This window comes from Xenopus laevis, chromosome 1L, assembly GCF_017654675.1.
Source record: "Xenopus laevis strain J_2021 chromosome 1L, Xenopus_laevis_v10.1, whole genome shotgun sequence".
NCBI lineage: Eukaryota > Metazoa > Chordata > Amphibia > Anura > Pipidae > Xenopus > Xenopus laevis.
In genome coordinates, this window is record NC_054371.1 from 178,151,433 (window position 1) to 178,170,403 (window position 18,971).

An 18,971-nucleotide genomic window follows, 5' to 3' on the forward strand; every position below is an offset into this window, starting at 1 on the left:
GTCGTGTCTAGCTGTCATGTGAAACAGGTACTTTATTTACTTTTAAAGGGGTTGTACCAAGAAAAATGATGTTCCATCTGTATCTGTGTGCTACTGAGTAAAATAATAATGTTTTTTTACATACAAAAAATTCTTATGAACAGAGTATTGTATTGAGAGGTCTAAATTTCTTAATCCCACACCCTAAACCAACCTAAATTTGTCATCTCATCACGTGTTTTAATTCTGTTGCAAAATATTTAATTTGTGCCCACAACCACTGCACCGCCTGTAGCTATTATTCTTGTGGCTGAAAGTTGCATTTCCACAGCATCTGTTTGCTTATATTTACTGGCAATTATGCATTCTACATCTGATGCTATATCAGAAAGACTGGCCAAATTGGAGATGTTCACGCTGGAGAAGAGGCGCTTAAGGGGTGATATGATGACTTTGTATAAATATATAAGGGGATCATATAATAATCTCTCTAATGCTCTATTTACCAGTAGGTCCTTCCAGCTGACACGAGGTCACCCATTCCGATTAGAAGAAAAGAGGTTCCGCCTAAATATTCGGAAGGGGTTTTTTACAGTGAGAGCTGTGAAGATGTGGAATTCTCTCCCTGAATCAGTTGTACAGGCTGATACATTAGATAGCTTTAAGAAGGGGTTGGATAGCTTTTTAGCAAGTAAAGGAATACAGGGTTATAGGAAATAGCTCATAGTCCAAGTTGATCCAGGGACTAGTCCGATTGCCATTTTGGAGTCAGGAAGGAATTTTTCCCCCTCTAAGGCAAATTGGAGAGGCTTCAGATGGGTTTTTTGCCTTTCTCTGGATCAACTGGCAGATAGGTAGTTAATAAAAAAAAAAAAAAAGGTTGAACTCGATGGACATGTGTCTTTTTTCAACCTTACTTACTATGTTACTATGTTACATGCTAAAGACCTTGGTCAGAATGGTTTTGAACCAGGAATCTGTTGTATACTGGCTAGAGCTCCTCTTGCTTGAGCCACAGGAGGCAAGAGGCTTCTACCTGATAGATTATCATCTGTGTCTCTCCTTCCCATCAATATTCCCTGATTAAGGGCCACTGTCCAGCTGTGGTCAAAAGCTCATTAAAGGGTTATTTAAATCCTCTTCCCCGTCTCCCTGTTGCTGGATCATTGGTCAATCCAATTTGTCCAAGTATGGATGCACGGAATCCACTATTTTAAGATTCAGCTGAATCCCAAATCCTTTGTGAAAGATTAGGCTGAATATCGAACTGAATCCAAACCCTAACTTGCATATGTAACGAGGGGGAAGAGGAACCACAAGCTGCAAATACAGGTAAAAAAAGTTTGACTTCATTATTTGTGTAATGAAGGGTCATATGATTTTTTGTATTCAGATTCAGTTTGGCCAGGCACTTGGATTCGGCTGTATCCCAATACTTCTGAAAAAGGCCAAATCTTGGCTGACTCCTGAACGGAATCCTGGATTTGTTGCTTCTCAAGACTCCATTTCTTGTGATCGTGTTCCTGTTCCTGAGATCCTGTTCTGTTTTTAATCCCGTGTTCCTGTAAATTCTGTTCTATTGCCCTATTATCTGGTTCTGACTTCCTGGTTTGACCTTTGGCCTGTTTTCTGGATTTGTGTTGTTAGCCGCTCGCCCTTGACCTTCAGCCAGTTTATATGGATTTGATCCTTTGCTACCAGCCCTGCCTCAAAGATTTTGTTTTTTGTGTCTGCCCTACATTTTCATTCTTCTTTAATAAATATTGCTGAAAACGTTCTGGTTAGTGATGGGCGAATTTGAGGCATTTCGCTTAGCTGAAAAATTTGCGAATTTCCAGAGAAAATCGCAAAATGGTGAAAAATTTGTGAAACTGAAGTTTTTTGGACACCGGCGTCCATTTTTTTTACGCTGAATCGCGGGAATTTGCTGTGAATTCACGCCTGACTAATAAATTCGCCCATCACTATTTCTGGTATGCAGTATGTTACTCAGCACATAGGTTGCTGACAGTCAAATCACCAGCTATTCCTAACATCATAATATCTCTCCTCGGTTTTCCCAGTTCTTTGGCATTCTTAGTCCTCCTGCTGTATAATGAATTTCTTGATTGGTGTCAGACTCGTAAAGCACTTTAAGACCAACAGCACATGAGAAAAATGCTATATAAATAATCCTCTTTATAACTAACACTATACGGCTTCAAATGCCATACATCAAACAGGTGCTTGTATGCCAGATTACTCAACTATGTGATTGGAGAATCTAATCTACCCGGTCCATGGAGCAATAGGATATTGAAGTGCATATAATATATACAGTATGGGAATTTTGTTTACCTAAGCCCTAGGTGCTAGAGCATAGGGTGCAGCATATATTCTTATGCACAAGGGCGTTCTGTACTGACAACTGCCATTGACCGAGTGGGAGGAATAGGACACTGTCATTAATTTGTTGGAAAAAGTTTATAGTAAAACATATGAAAAATGGCCCCACTATCTGCACTTGCCTTATGTTAGTAAGTGAGCCCTAACATCGCCAAGACAATTATAATAAACATACATCCATTTTACTGCCTTTCCTTAAATATATATAATTTTAAAAGAATGTAGATTATTATCCTTGCAGGCTTTCCTCCATATTGTGAGTAATATGTGACAGAATGACCTTACTGGTTATTATTAGATACTTGCTCAAGTGTTCAGTTGCTAATGCGTCCTGCCGGTACATAAGGTAAGGGGTTACTTATCTTTTTGCAAGTAACTCACACACTCCTGCTGTGCTAGGCAACAGCAAAATGTAAGACTTAAGAGCTTAGGAGCAGGTCTATGAAGCAGAACAAGGGAAAAATCATACTGATAACCACGAGGGAATATGCTTGATCAATTTCCACAGCAGTGCCGGCTACTGGGGCCGACGAAGCAGGAAGGTCATTTATGCAATAGTTAAAAAAGCAAACGGCAGCACACATTTTTCAAGAGAACATTAAGGACATTGAAAAAGATTCCCATTTGATAAGTGGGAATATAACAAAAGATGGCATTTACATTTAAGGCAGTATAAGTTTTGCTCAGAAAGTGCCATCATTTAATTGAGGCATGGACGAGTCGATTGGTTAGTCATTTAAATGCTGGATTGTTCTCAGCCCCAAAGAAAGTCACTATACTGACTAATTAAAAGCTTGTTAGGCTTTATTTCTAATTAAAACAAACTGCTGACTTTGTGTCTGAAATGTTGTTGCACTGGCTACTGAGCCAACATTTAAATTCCTTGCAGGACGCAGTGCTGTCATACACTAGATTCAGCTTCAATAGAGGAAGATCTGCTTAACAATTTGCCATCCACATCAGAACGCAATAATTAGCGCTGTAAGTCTGAGCCCTTCGTCTGTAATCCAATACCTGCACTAGACATTTTCCAAACATTCGCCATTCAGAATGTCACTTATGAAGGCTGGAAAAAATATTAAACATTTAAGAAAAAATGTTAATGTGGTTTCACTGTAATAATCTTTAACATTTAAGGTTGTGAACATTTCCTTTTTTTTTGCTGAGAAATGTTACCTTTATTACTTTTGAGTCTGGTGCTGTGCTCAGTCAGCTAGAGGACACAATTAAGGGGAATCTGCTCCTGAGCTTTATGCAGGCAGAACCGAAGAGAGAGAAAGGTTGGAGGAATGGAAGAAAATGGAGAACTTAATATAAAATCGAAGGAGAGTTCGTTCACTAAAAGATTGCAAACCAGGAAACATTTAGCACAATTCACCATGATTTTATCCTTAAAGGGATACTGTCATGGGAAAAAAAATTTTTTCAAAATTAATCAGTTAATAGTGCTGCTCCAGCAGAATTCTGCACTGAAATCCATTTCTCAAAAGAGCAAACAGATTTTTTAATATTTAATTTTGAAATCTGACATGGGGCTAGACATATTGTCAATTTCCCAGCTGCCTCCAGTCATGTGACTTGTGCTCTGATAAACTTCAATCACTCTTTAATGCTGTACTGCAAGTTGGAGTGATATCACCCTCTCCCCCCCAAACAAAAGAACAATGGGAAGGTAACCAGATAACAGCTCCCTAACACAAAATAACAGCTGCCTGGTAGATCTAAAAACAACACTCAAAAGTAAAAACCCATGTCTCACTGAGACACATTCAGTTACATTGAGAAGGAAAAACAGCAGCCTGCCAGAAAGCATTTCTATCCTAAAGTGCAGGCACAAGTCATATAACCAGGGGCAGCTGGGAAATTGACAAAATGTTTAGCCCCATGTCAGAATTCAAAATTGAATATAAAAAAATTTGTTTGCTCTTTTAAGAAATGGATTTCAGTGCAGAATTCTGCTGGAATAGCACTATTAACTGATGCGTTTTGAAAAAAACATCTTTTCCGATGACAGGATCCCTTTAATGCAATGTTATGTGCCAGAATTCCAGTGTAAATTGGCCTGCTGCAATCAGGTGCAAAGTTTTTTGACAGATAATCAGGTTACATAGGAAGGGGTGGGTACACATTTAACTGTATGGCATCTTTGGGGCAGCGTTAGTAAAGGTTGATATAACGAGAATGAGGAACCTCACACTGAAAAACATTTTTCTTGCAGATCAAATGTTTTCCAATATTTATAAATATTCTTAAATTTTTTAGAACCTAACGCAATTGGACATGGGAGCTCAGAGGCGTTGGGAATATGAAGAATTCTATCACTGGACTTACTCAAGAATTCTTCAGCTTGGTTAGTAAATCCACTGCAGCCTATGGAAATATGGAGCAAGTCACGAAACTTCTCTTGAGCATTTTTGTGCTTGAGGAACTTGAAAGAAGAAATAATAAATGTATTAATGTGTTAACACTTAAAGGGTGGTCCATCTTTAAATGAGAGTCCTCATCTAATAGCCCTCATTGGCCCTTCCTCCCCTCATAACCCACTACTTAAAAAAGTGTTGCAGAAAGTCACACGGACCTCTCTATGAAGAGTATCGCAGCGGAGCTCATGGGCGCCATATTCAGTATCTTGGGGTCCTCTTCTTCCCTATGGCTATCTTCGGAGCTTTCTCACACATGTGAAGTAGATGCGAACAGCAAACTGGCTCCAACTGCGAATGCGTGAAAAAGCCTAGTGTCGGCAGTCCTTTGGCGAACGCATCTGAGGATAATGAAGATGGAGCCTGTGAGCTCTGCTGGGCTACTCTGCATGGAGAGGTCTGTGTGACTTTCTGCAGCTGGGCTATGTGGGGAGAAAGTGCGAAGGGGGCAATGGGGGCTAGTAAATGGGGACTTTAGGAGGGGGTTTAGTTCTCCTTTAAGTTAACTTTTAGTATGTTATAAAATGGCCAATCTGTCCAATTGGTCTTCATTATTTATTTTTTATACTATAGTTCTTCTGACTTCTTTCCATCTAAAAAACAAATGCTCTGAAAGCTACTAATTTCTAGTTATTGCTACTTTTTATTACTCATCTTTCAGGTCCTCTCCTATTCATATATTCCAGTCTCTTATGCATGGTTGCTAGCGTATTTATACCCTAGCTACCAGATTGTTGAAATTGCAAACTACAAAGCTGCTGAATTTTACTGGCGAAAATGCACTGGCGTCCAAAAAAAATGGACGCTGCCGTCCATTTTTTTGACACGGGTGAATTTTCTCTGACGAATGTTTCGCGAATTTGTTCTCCGGCGGGGAATCACGGGAAATTCGCTATACGGCCAAAAAAATTTGCGTTTTTGAAACCGGCATCCGTTTTTTGGACGCCAGTGTCCGTTTTTTGGACGAAAAGGCGGGAATTCGCCGTGAATTTGCGCCTGGTGAATAAATTTGCCCATCACTAGTTATACGGAAAACCCCAGGTCCCGAGCATTCTGGATAACAGGTCCCATACCTGTACTACAAAGAAATAAAAAGCAGATAAACACTTTTGTAGCACAAATACAATAATGCCTTATTTGTTTACCAAGCATAAGGAAAAAATTCTGATGAGTGTTCAGAATATTGCAACAAATGCGGTTCCTGCATGTTTATTAGAAACTTCTATTTGCAGATACAGTAAATGTGAGGTGTCAACCTCAGACAAAAGTACAGAGTTCTAATTAGAAATGCAACAGTAGTTGTGTTGCAGACATAGGGAATGTTGCAAAAGTCTGCTGTATTAAAAAATTATGAATCAAGCCAGTCAAGCACAACATTTGGTTCTTTCTCCTTCTAGTAGGCAAAGTGCAATCCAACTGGATGCTCAAATGAGCTAAAGCAACATGACACGTACATGAACAATTTATTGAGTATGCTAAAGTAATATGCATGGCTAGTTAAGCAGACCTTAGGGATGATGGCAAGAATGAAATATTATCGTCCAGAGAATCTATGTGTTTACAAAGGAAACTGCTTTAAATACACACGCATTTAACTCCCTGATACCTTCCGAGGGAAAATACATATGCTGTATGTAGGAAATTAAACACATGCAAACAAAGCCTCTGCCTTAAAGTTAATTAGAAAAGTTTAACACTTTCTTATCCTTCTGTGCATTCAAAGCCCAGACCAGTAATTAACTAATTGATATGACTAGGTTGACATTTGAGAAGCCCCACAAAAGGGGCTGGTTGATTCCCTGATGTGCTTGAATAATTTACAGCAGTTGTAATTCAATAATAAAGTCAGATTGTTATTAAACCATTAAAATCTCATATGAGGGCAGGATCATCTTTGCCAGCTTAGTATATAAAAAGAGTGACTCACATGCCAATGATGATCAATAAAGGTTAAAAGACAAGGTCGGGACAATATGCCTGTAAAAGTCATGTCCTTAATGATTAGATCAGCAGCAGAGAAATTGTTACACTATCGTTATATAATAAAGGATTCGATTCCAGGGATCTAGATTCAGTCTCAGTTTTTTTTTTAATTTTCATGCTCACAAACCCTATTCTTTGTTTTGCAACAATTTTTCTTTACAAGGTCAGAACAGACCCACTCAATTAAGTTTGACATCTCTATTGAGTGGATATTGCAGACATTGTCAGGTGGCTTCATGGACCTTGAAGAAGAAGGGAACTTTTATTTTACATTCACCTTTTAATTTGATAGAAATTTGACTATAGCAGCATTAACCTATGGTTTGACACGAGGACAAAGGTCCAAAATATAGCCATTCTTTGTTTCACTGATGAGTCAATAAGGGTAAGTTTAATATGGTAAGGTTGCTTTGTTTTATGAGTACAGGCACTATCCAAGCATATGGTGGCAGACCATAAGTAACAAGTCCACCAACATTGTAACAACATCTTAATATAGTTGACCTTTAGATAGTGTATAAGTTTGCATTAAAATATTTAGTGCAGAATACATATATGCATGCATATTAATTTGTGCACTAACTTTTAACAAATCTGCATGACTGTCGAGGAAACGTTTCTTTCGCCCAATTATCTGGAGATATTGTGCCAAAGCAAAAAAAGAGTCTGATAAATAGCTAGGAGTTCCTTGGTTTAATTCAGGGCTTTTTCAAATGCTAAGGAATATATCATTTAGTGGATACTGTCACAGACACATAGGGGTAAATTAACTAAAGGGCAAAGTGACTAACGAGTGTGAAAATACTCCAGTGTGACGTCATTTCGGTACTTCGCCGATTTACTAATGGTCTCTGGTGTAACTTCGCTAGGGAAAGTGATAGACTCTACCAATACTTCACTCCCTAACGCCTGGTGAATTTGCGCTCTGGCGAATGGAAATAATTACGCAAATTCATTAAGATACGCATTTTACTGAACGTAACCTCTTGTGCCAGACTTGCCTTCGCCACCTCAGACCAGGCGAAGTGCAATAGAGTGATAGGAGTTCCTCAAAAAATAGTTGAAAATTTTTCTAAGTCCCAAAAAACGCTGGCGTCTTTTCCTTTTTCAGGGTGAAAGGCTGAAAAATAGCGTAATTTTTTTGGGGGTAACCGGCTTCCCCCCTACATTTCCTAACATATGGCACATAAACTATACACTGGGCTCATGTGTAGGGCATTATAACAACTTTATTTTCTTTAATTAAGGTTTCCCGGGCTTGTGTAGTGTCATGTATTTGCTGCAACATATACGTCCATTCAACTTTAACTTCCCGCCGTATGCAAATTAGCCAACGCTAGCGCAACCTCGCTTGGCGCAGTAACGCTAGCGCAACTTCACCAGTGTTTGGCGCCCTGGACACAACTTCGGACTTTAGTGAATTAGCGTTGTTCTGGCGAAGTGTTGCGCTGTGAACGAAGCAGTCGCTGGTAAATTTTCGGAGGTTAGTAAATTTACCCCATAGGGGCAGATTTACCAAGGTTTGAATTGAAATATCATTTTTTTAAATTTGAATTTCGAGCTAATTTTAGTGTAATTCGACTAGGGAATAGTCCAAATTCGATTTGAATTTTAAAAAAATTCAAAAATCAGAATATCGGAATTCATCATGTACTGTCTCTTTAAAAATTCAACTTCGACTATTCGCCATCTAAGAACTGACACATTGCTGTTTTAGACAATGGGGGGACCTCCTAGAACCTATTTTGAGTCAATTGGTGGACTTTGAAAAAACAATATATTTTTTAAATACTTCGAATCGAATTCGATCGAATACGATCCAAATTCAATTCCAACGATTGAATTCAGCCTATTCACTCAAAGTTAAAAAATTCATTTTATAAAAAAAAAACTAGGTTGGTCTTTTTTTATTCGAATTTCGAGTTGATGGGAGTTTAAAAAACTCCCATCACCTCGAAATTCGACCCTTGAAAAATCTGCCCCATACTGCATATGAATGGCACAACTGCTAAAAGTTGAAGTGATGGTAAATTGTAGGTAAACTGTGTTGGGAAAAAAGTTGTGCTTACTGCTCACACAAATAATTTAGGTTAGCACTATATAGATCTTATTTAGGAACACAGCACAAAGAACTCTATTCATTATTTAGCCTGCAAGGATCTACATTTTCTCAGTGCATTGTGCAATTTACTTGGTGTGCCTGGGAATTTGTGGCCTATGGACCTGTTTGTGTATAGATGGGATGTTTGACAATCTAAAGGGCTCTGAATTTCCCTTGATATGACTCCTGAAGTGTTAGGTACAAGGGCTGCCTAAACCTTCCACTCATAACAATAGAACCCTGAAGATACCTGTTTAGGTAAGTTACCATCCTGTGAGTAGCAGTTTTTAATGGAGTATGTCAGGCAAACTAAACAAGTACCAAACTATTCATTTAATTGAATGTGTCTGTGTTTGTCTCTTGCAACATAACTGCAAGGGTTAAAAGGATTGACAAAAGATTTTACACATTTAAACTAGTGTCTGTGCTGTGAAATATTGTTTAGAATGTCAATTTCCAATTGGCTTCAGTACAGCACTTCTCCACTGAGTGTCACAGATAAATCATACTGAAATGCCTTACATAAAGACAAAATGCTAGTGTGTGTGGAAACAACACATCCCTCCATAGCCTAGGAGATATATCATATATACTATGTTTTTATATATAAAGAATAATCAAATTACATAATATATTAAACATGTCTCAGGGCTGTAAAATCTTGGATATATCAACTATATATAGTAATCCTAGTAAGTAGGATGGAACTGATTTGAGATACAAGGGGTCATTTATGAAGACCCCAAACAGAAGTGCAAGATCACTCAGGGGCATAGTTTGTGATTTAAGATACATTTTGTAAATACAAAAATATATTTGTGTTCACAGGATTATTTATGTGATTACAAAATGATCCTCGTATTTGAAGGATTTATTTTGAACTGGTAAAAATAATTCTGTGACTACAAAATTAATTTTGTGATAACAACTATTAGGTTATTTGTGTGCTCGCAGAATTAACTGTGTGCTGACAAACTATATTTTAGGACTACTAAATCATTTTGTGCGCACAAATATAATTTATGATCATGTATGCTGTGGAGGGGGATTTGGAATAATTTTCTGTAAGGAAAATCCATTTTGTGAGCATAAAAGTAATTGTGCACATAAAAATCACTTAGGGGCAGATTTATCAAGGGTTGAATTTTGAATTGAAAAAATTAGAAATTCGAATTCAAAAAGACCAAACAAAATCAAGTTGAAGGTTTTTTTTTGGTTGAATAGGTCCGTTTTTGATCGAATAGGTCTGTATTCAGCCGAATTTGAATTGTACGAATCGAAGGAATAAGCGCTTTCGATCAAATTGGATTCTAAGTTTTTCCCCAAGTGTCCACCAATTGACTCCAAATAGGTCATAGGAGGCCTAAAACAGCAATTCGGCAGGTTTTGGATGGCGAATTGTTGAAGTTGAATTTTTAAAGAAACAGTACATGATAAATTTTGATATTCGAATTTTTTTCAAATTTGATTCGAATTTGGACTATTCCCTAGTCGAAATACACAAAAAATAGCTCATAATTCGAATTTTTTTCATTCGAAAATTCACCTTGACCTTTGATAAATCTGCCCCTAAGTGTTACACCCCAGAGGGATCAATAAAAAGGGAGTTATTCATAAAGTTGGAATCAAGAAAAATTTAAGTAAAAAGCTTGCTGGAATAAATCTGACATAAAAAGGACATTACATTTACAGGCAACAAACATTTTGGTACAGTTTGCAATAATATTGTTGTTTCAGGAGTTATTTCTTTCAAATCTGTCACTGATTTATTACAATGTGATGGCTGTGTATGATTGTAGGTGTTATTCACTCAATTTTGATTGTGTTGGAAACACAGCAGATATTCGAAATGTTTGATATTAAAAAAAAACAGTTTGGTGTAAGGTGGTATTAAAGAATCTGGAGTTAAGACAAATGATGCAAATTTTAGATGATTTTTCTGTTGTAAACCAATATTTTACTCCACTATAACTACAATTTTCCACTTTTGCAAATAACTTTAGGACACGTTAAAATGTTACTTTGCTGTTACTCTTTATGCTACTGGACATCATTAATGTTATGAAACACAGGAAAGGTGGTTTTAACTTGTCATTTTAATTTAACTTTCTTTTGAAAGTTGCAAGATTATGACTGAATTTTACTGCCTTCCTTGTTGTAAATGGCCATTTCTATGTACATTTTTCTATAAAACAGAAGGGAAGCACAGTCAGTTCCTTAGTGCCATTATAATCCATTTTGAATTGGAAATTGTGATATATCTCTCAGGTGACAGTAATTGAATTGGGTAATTGGATACACCTGAATGACTGGTACACACCGAAGGGAATGCACACAAAATTGGATCTCTCTACTTCAAAAAATGTGACCTTTAAAGTCAATGGGAAAAGAAGTTGTGGAATGGGGCTGGCTTCATACCAAAATAATGGCATGCCTTTTTCAGTGGCAGTTCCCCTAAGAAAGTAGGCTAACCATGTCATCTTTCTTTATAATTATTAAAATAAAATGCCTACATCCATAGGAAACTACAGTCGAGGCGATATACATTTGAATAAAGTAAGTGCAATTTATTTATATAGATACAATTATAGACGCAGGCAGCGCCTTGTTCTTCTATTCCCTAGCAGAGAATGACAAAAGAGGAAGGAAGGGGAAGAAGAGAGTATTTATTAAAATCTATGAAAATATTTTATGCCAGTGTTATTTTATCAGACACACTTGTTTTTTCTGCTGGACAAATTGCAGAGATTTGCAGAATGAATGAAATGAAAATTGGCCAATCACCTCTAGTGACCACATTGGATTGATTTTTCACCGCTAGATTTTTTTTTATTTGTTCCTTTATGATTTATGCATCTACTGAATCCTTTTGAGACCATCAGCATAAAAGACCAATTCTCTCTCTCCTGAAGACTGAAGCCAGCTCCTTCTCCCATTTATGAATATTAGAAGGTTTTTCGTTTTTGTCAATTTCAGTCCCCAGTCATGTAAAGGTCAATTACTTTCAGAAATGTACAACATAGTTGCTTATACCATCAGAGAAAAGAAATTATTTTTCCATGATCATCACAGGTTGCTCCATTTTCATATATATAGATATATATATTTCATATTTCATTTCATAGGTGCATACATTCGATGATTCATATCTCTCTTTTGTCAATAAACAATCAGTTTGTATTCACTTGCCTCTTGTTTGATTTTAAATTGTTCTCGCTGCATAATAATAGCAACCAGTATAATAAAAGCCTGACAACACAAAGATCTGGATTAAACTTTTTTTTCAAAAGCAGAAACATCCACACTGTCAAACATTCATCTTTCTAGTTTTTTTAATTCTATATTTTTATTACAAACCTTTCGGTGCAGATGCATAAATGTTTGTATGAACCATGAAATTTGTTTTCCTTCATTGTCCACGGAATTGGATATAATGATTTATGGACTTGTGGCTTGGGCAAGTTTGGGCTGGTCAGATTGAGCTAGTACAGTGCACAGTTCCTTGTAGATGTACTTAATGTCTTAAAATGGTTATGTTGTATCTGGGCTCCCTCTCCATGGCTACTCATCACTGAGTCTAGAGTTGGGGGACTTTGTAGGAATATATATAATGCATAGAGAGAAAATGGGTTCCCTCTATTTAAATGTTAGATCTAGTAATAAGGGAAACATTTCGGCATGTACAGATTCACCCAGGGGCAATCCCTGGGCTGCTGCCACCTGAGGCAGCAACCCCGCCGCCCCCCTCTCCCGCTCCGTGCTGAAAAGTTTAGCGCCGGAGCGAGTCAAAAGGGGCGGCATCACTAGTGCAACGAGCACGTACTGCGCTTTCTGCACTAGCAGAGCCGAATTTCTGGTTTAAAAAACAGAAATCCGGCTCTTAAAGTTACAGGAGGCGGCTTTTTGCCGACCCTTGTAACTGGCCGTTCACTGCCGCCTGAGGCAAGGTGCTAACCTTGCCTCATGGCAGGAATGGCTCTGGATTCGCCGCAAACATCCACGTTTCACTGGTGGCAATAAATGTTCTCAAAAACATTTGCGCAATAAACGCATAACATATAAACTATAGATGGTACTTTTTGCTTAAACAGCAACATAATGTAGTAGTAGATACCATTGCCAGATGTCAAAAACTACAGACAAGTTTTTATGAAATTGCCAACATGGGAGTCTTTTTCTTCTAATAAAAAAGCAGTTTTAGTATAGTGGATAGGAGGTTCCTCTAATAATGTAAATATTTTGGCAGTTTCACAAATTTTTCAGTGAAGAGCGACGGGACAAATGCGCTCATCGCTAGTTAGCTCTTCTAACAAATTCTTACCTATTAATGACTGCACAATACATAAACTGATGTATTCATAGATTAATGAGGAAATGATTCCCCGAGTGTTCTAATTGGACCAATGTTGCAGCATATCTGAATTAAGATTGGACTTCAATCGGTATAATGTGGTCAGACCTACATTGATGTAATTGTAGGAACTTTTATCCACCAGTCAGACCAACTTAACATTTCTGGAGTGAGAACTAGACCTTTGGTATATCATAAGGTCTCTTTGTAGATTCATTTAACTGATTGCACAATATGTTATATAATAATAGACATGCTACTCAAATACAAAGACCAATTTCTTCCTGCAATATGCATTCCTAATTTTTCCAATAAAGATACCTAATAAATGTTGGGCACCCAGGCTTGAAATCCAGTAAGGGTTAATTTGTATAATGAATTCATATAGCTAACCTGCAATGTTCCTTGCTACTTATAATTGGTCTTCCCTTGAGGAAAAAGATGGGCCTATGTATAAATAAATAATGGTGAGGATGCACATGCTTTATTCTAACATCTCATTACTAACACTATCCATGCCAAACCATTCTTGTTGCTTTAAAGTGCAGCCAGTTCTGAAAGACCTCAGGTTTAACAAGGATTTACACATCCATAATTACCCCTTCCACATTAGGAATCTCACGGCATTTGTCCTTGCTCTAGAAAACATATAGCCAGTACTATTTACAGCTGTAAATTTATTTTGTCTGCACGGGGAGCCTTACTCAGTTGTGTTTAATCTCATGATCTGGAGCAACCCCCTGATGCAGAAACCTTATATAATTGATTTAACGGTGACCAAAGTATCATGGAATGTAGCAGGTGTCTTGCTTGTTTTTACCATCGAATATGTTATGAACACAGCAACTCGCTGACAACTTACAAATGCATCAGAATAAAATTCAGAACAATGTACAACTTGAACACTGGCAGAATGGTAAAGATTGGTGGTCATCTTAAAAGATACGCACAGTATGGCAATATAAGGGGCTCATTTACTAACACTTGAAAGTTTGCTCTATTTTTTCTCAAGAAACCTTTATTTTAAAAAAGTATATAATTAATAATGAATGGAGGGCACACCAAAACTTTCAAAGGTTAGCGAGAGGTGCAGAAACAAATGTTACCCCTACTAAAGGTAACCAATATCAATAATTAATCTGCATGTTTGCACACTCAAAACCAAAACAGAAACAGTTTAACGAAAGGGTGGTTTGAAAAAATAATTTTTACTTTTGTTCAAAGAAAAACATTTTACATGGACAACGCCATACAACACATGGCATAATTTATACAATGTTAAAAAAGTAGCATAGAATATCAACCACTCATTAGTTATATGTAGCAAGCAAGAAATCAGCAAGGGAGCGGATACACCTACCAGAAAAATGAGAATGGCCCCAACGTTTCGGCACCAAGGCCTTTGTCAAGGGGATTCTGATGCTTACCGAGTTTAGTAGAGGTATAAATACCCTATTCAATCACTAACTGGACGCTTCGTTCGTGCGCTTCCTATACATACCCGGAAGTATAGGAAGCGTCCAGTTAGTGATTGAATAGGGTATTTATACCTCTACTAAACTCGGTAAGCATCAGAATCCCCTTGACAAAGGCCTTGGTGCCGAAACGTTGGGGCCATTCTCATTTTTCTAGTAGGTGTATCCGCTCCCTTGCTGATTTCTTGCTTGCTACATATAACTAATGGGTGGTTGATATTCTATGCTACTTTTTTAACATTTTATAAATTATGCCATGTGTTGTATGGCGTTGTCCATGTAAAATGTTTTTCTTTGAACAAAAGTAAAAATTATTTTTTCAAACCACCCTTTCGTTAAACTGTTTCTGTTTTGGTTTTGAGTGTGGAAACTTGCAGATTATTTATTTAAAAAAAATGTCTCTAAAACTCAAAAAATTCAAGAGCTATGGAGTCTAAAAGCAACGAAAACCTCTAATACAAAATTCTGGCAAGTAAAAGCAGTCAAGGTCCCATAAAAATCAATGGGAGCTGTGTTGATCTTATTTATCTTATTTTTCTGGACCTTTTTTTCGCCATTCAGACTTTTAGAGGTTTTCAAATTTTTGTTCCACTGTAACTGTCTGAAAATGTTACGGTTTTAGAAGTATTTTTTTCCGTTTGTACTTTTATATTCAGATCTATTACTAAATTTCATAACATTCGTGGTTCTAGCGATGAGTTTAATTGTAATTTCACAAAACTCTAATACCACTTTAATTTTACATTTTATAAACGGGACTCAAGGAAAAAACATGAATATATACAAGTAGGATAAAAGATTAAGGCTTCAGAAAGGGAATAGGGAAGGAGGCTTTAAAGAGAGCAGGCACGGCTTCAGTTGCCTTTTGGGTGGAGGAGATGTTCCATTTGGAAGAGACATAGATAATCCTTTCAGAACATAAGTTAGGTAGTTAGTTTTATGGTTGCAAAGGAACCCCTAAATAAAGATCAATTGCCCAGGGGCATACCTCCACATGACACTTTCAAGTTAAATTTATATATATTTTGTTAATTTTTTAAACATATCTTTATTCAATAACAGGGCGGGTGGGTTGGATTTCCAGAGCGATCCTCTCGACGGCCAGTGAAGAATGAAGACCGATCGGCATTTTTGCCTTTTTTATAGCTGGCTTTCATGCCGTTTGGCGAAGCCACGCCCCTTTTTTAATCAATCAATCAGATACAGGGATTGAAATACTGACCAATCGGAAAACAGGTAAGCTTTTATGGGGAAAAACATGTGAAGTAAAAACTTTATCAAAAAAGAGCTGTCACACTCCCATGTCTGGGAGAGTTAAGTCTCTCCCCATTCAATATGTTATCAATATAACTGTTTACATGCAATAGAAACATTCAGCATAAGGTGTCTACTTACATGCGAGTGGGTTATTTAATGCGGGTATAGGTATAAAGTTATACCTCTTGAGGCTATTTATTAGGTCGAAGGTACAGTATCTCATTCTTAAGACACATTGTCTCTTTGCAAGTGAGATATAACAAAACTAGCTGGCAGATCTGGATCCGATTTGGCCACCAACACAACAGGCCAAATTGGGATGATCCACTTGGCATAGGGGCCAAAGAATGGATTATATGGAGGGGCCTACAAATCAGTGGAATGAGGAACACATCAAGGTGTTGATTAGTTCCTCGTCAGATCGTAAAATCAAACCTGCCCGATAGATATCTGGGTGATTTTTTGGGCACTCATGCCTTTTGGCCTCATACATGAGCCAATAAAATGCCTACTTGATCTGGAGGGACCAATTCAGCAACTTTTATTTGCCTATGCATGGCCACATTTACTTGATTATCTATGGCTCATCGGGAAGGGACAGTTCCTCCTTTCCAAGCTCCGGTAAATGGTCAGCATTCCCTCTATTTCAAAAAAATACTTTTATACAACTAGCACTGACAAATTTATGTTATATATTATTATAATGCGTTATATTTCATATCACATATTTATGTTTCTTTTCAAGACTCATATTGCCAAACTGCATGTGTCTTCATATAAACATGACCACCAATCTTACCATTCCCCCAGTATTTATGTTTTAGACTCTTCTCTTCCTAAATTTTATTGTGATGCATTCATAAATTGTAAAATCTAAAACGTAAGACAATAAATGAAGAAAATAAACCCTACATGATACATGAACCCTACAAAGATATATTTATCATTTATTTATTTTTCTGTTCCATAATTCATAATGTGATAAGATATCTCTTATTTTGGAGCCTGCCCTTGATTTAACATAAGAGCAGATTTTTTATTTTTTATTCAACCTTGATACGTAAGTAAATCTATGTGCACGTCAGTGTTTGTTACTATAGTGTCCAGATATACAGTACTACAGCAGTAGTACACAAAGGTAAGATGCATTATGGGTTTTTATTTCTCCCAAGATGAAGAGAGGATAATTACCTTAAAATGTATTGGCAGAACTGAGACACGATTACTGTTATGTTCAGAGTACAACTTGCTGTAAGCAAATCTTGCCTTTACACGGCTTGGCTGACAATACAAAAAGCACAAAGCACTGGTCAATGTGCCCTGATTATAAAGCAGCCTTTCACAAGAAAGCAACAGCATGTTAAGATGACAATCAAAGATAGCACCAAGGTGATTTAAGGGAGCTGATTTGGCTGAGGGCAATTAGAGTTATTGTTAAAAAGTTCTTTACTGTGAGTGTTCAGCATGGAAAAAGCACACGGGGTAACTGACAAAGGGTGGAATGGAACAGTAAAGATTGGTTGTGGCTGTTGAATTAATGATGGAAGCCCTAGAAGGTGAAAAGTGAGAAGATAAAATTGGAGACAGAGGCATGCTATGTCAAAATATGAAAACATATAAGCACATCTCTCAAAAATTAAATATAATGAATCTCTGACTGAGGCATTCATGCAGAGGAGCCAATTTGAAAGGTCTGTAACTTATGTACAGTATTCTATATGTAGCAACCAAATATATTTTTGCAGTTAGATTTAATTCAGATGGCATACCCCCTTTTTGACGCGTGTCTTTTTTTTTGAAGCACAAAGCAATAGAAGTCTATGGGTGTCATTTCAGTGGCGAAACAAGGCGAAGAAATTTGCCATCCCTAAAAACTATTAGTCCCCACATGGCCTTTCCATGGCCTGCCCATAGAAAACAATATTTCCTCCATTTTCATGACAGATCGACCAAACGGCGCATGACCGCTGTACGATAATAGCTATTCCTTGGACATACAAGGTCCAATAATTATATGAAAACATGTATTGAATGAAGTGTGTCTGTTTAAGGCTAACAATCCATTACACTCATTCAGGCTGGCTATAAACAAAATGGCAATGTTTAAAGGGCCTTTGTTGCCAGTTAATGATGGTATCTACATATCTGATGTAAGAGTGATGATGATGATAACTCAGGCATAACAGAGCTGCCTAGTGCAGAGCAAAACATTCAACAGAACATGAATCACAATGCAAAGGCTGATCAATGGAATGAACAGAACTGTTTTATAGATCAATGCAACTGCACGTGACCACGAATTCCAGGGTATAGTGCTCTCATTTGTTATCTGTGAACACTGACTTTAGGCCATTAGAAGCTGCTTCATTTACAGAATTCATGTTTCAAATAAATATGTTGTCTCCTAAGATTTTTAACACTTTTCCCTTAGGAAAAATGTCTCCTGAATGTTCTACTTACTATTATAAACCATAGAGGGTATGAAATCAATTAGCACTTGAACATTTTGTTCCCACCCACAGACATTTCTGTTGGCTACAATGCAACGACAGTCATTTTTTTCTGGAAAAATCGTGGTGACAAATGCATGAGATGAACTCACTGAGATAGTAGGTGTGATTGATGGTCTGCAATTCTCAATGTTAATGAACTACAATTTCCACTTGTTTACCTTTTTGCCAACCACTGTGTGACCTTTGAAGTCTCCCAGCTTTACTCCGCTTGCCGCTTGCATCACTGCATGGATCTCTTTTCTGAATTCATAATGGCCTATCACTATTCTTCTGCCTTTTCATTTGGACACCGTGACTTCATAAGCGGTAGTGCTTATTAGTACACGGATGTATTTATTTTGCCTAAATCAAGTCTGTCAGCCAGGCTTGTCGAACTTTTTACACAGAGTTTTAATCAGGATGTGATGAATTATAAGAAAATATATATACAAGTTCAAAAATAATTGAGATTATTTTAGGTCTGGCAGATATTTATGAGATAGGAGTCTGTAGGTTTGTTCTTAAGTT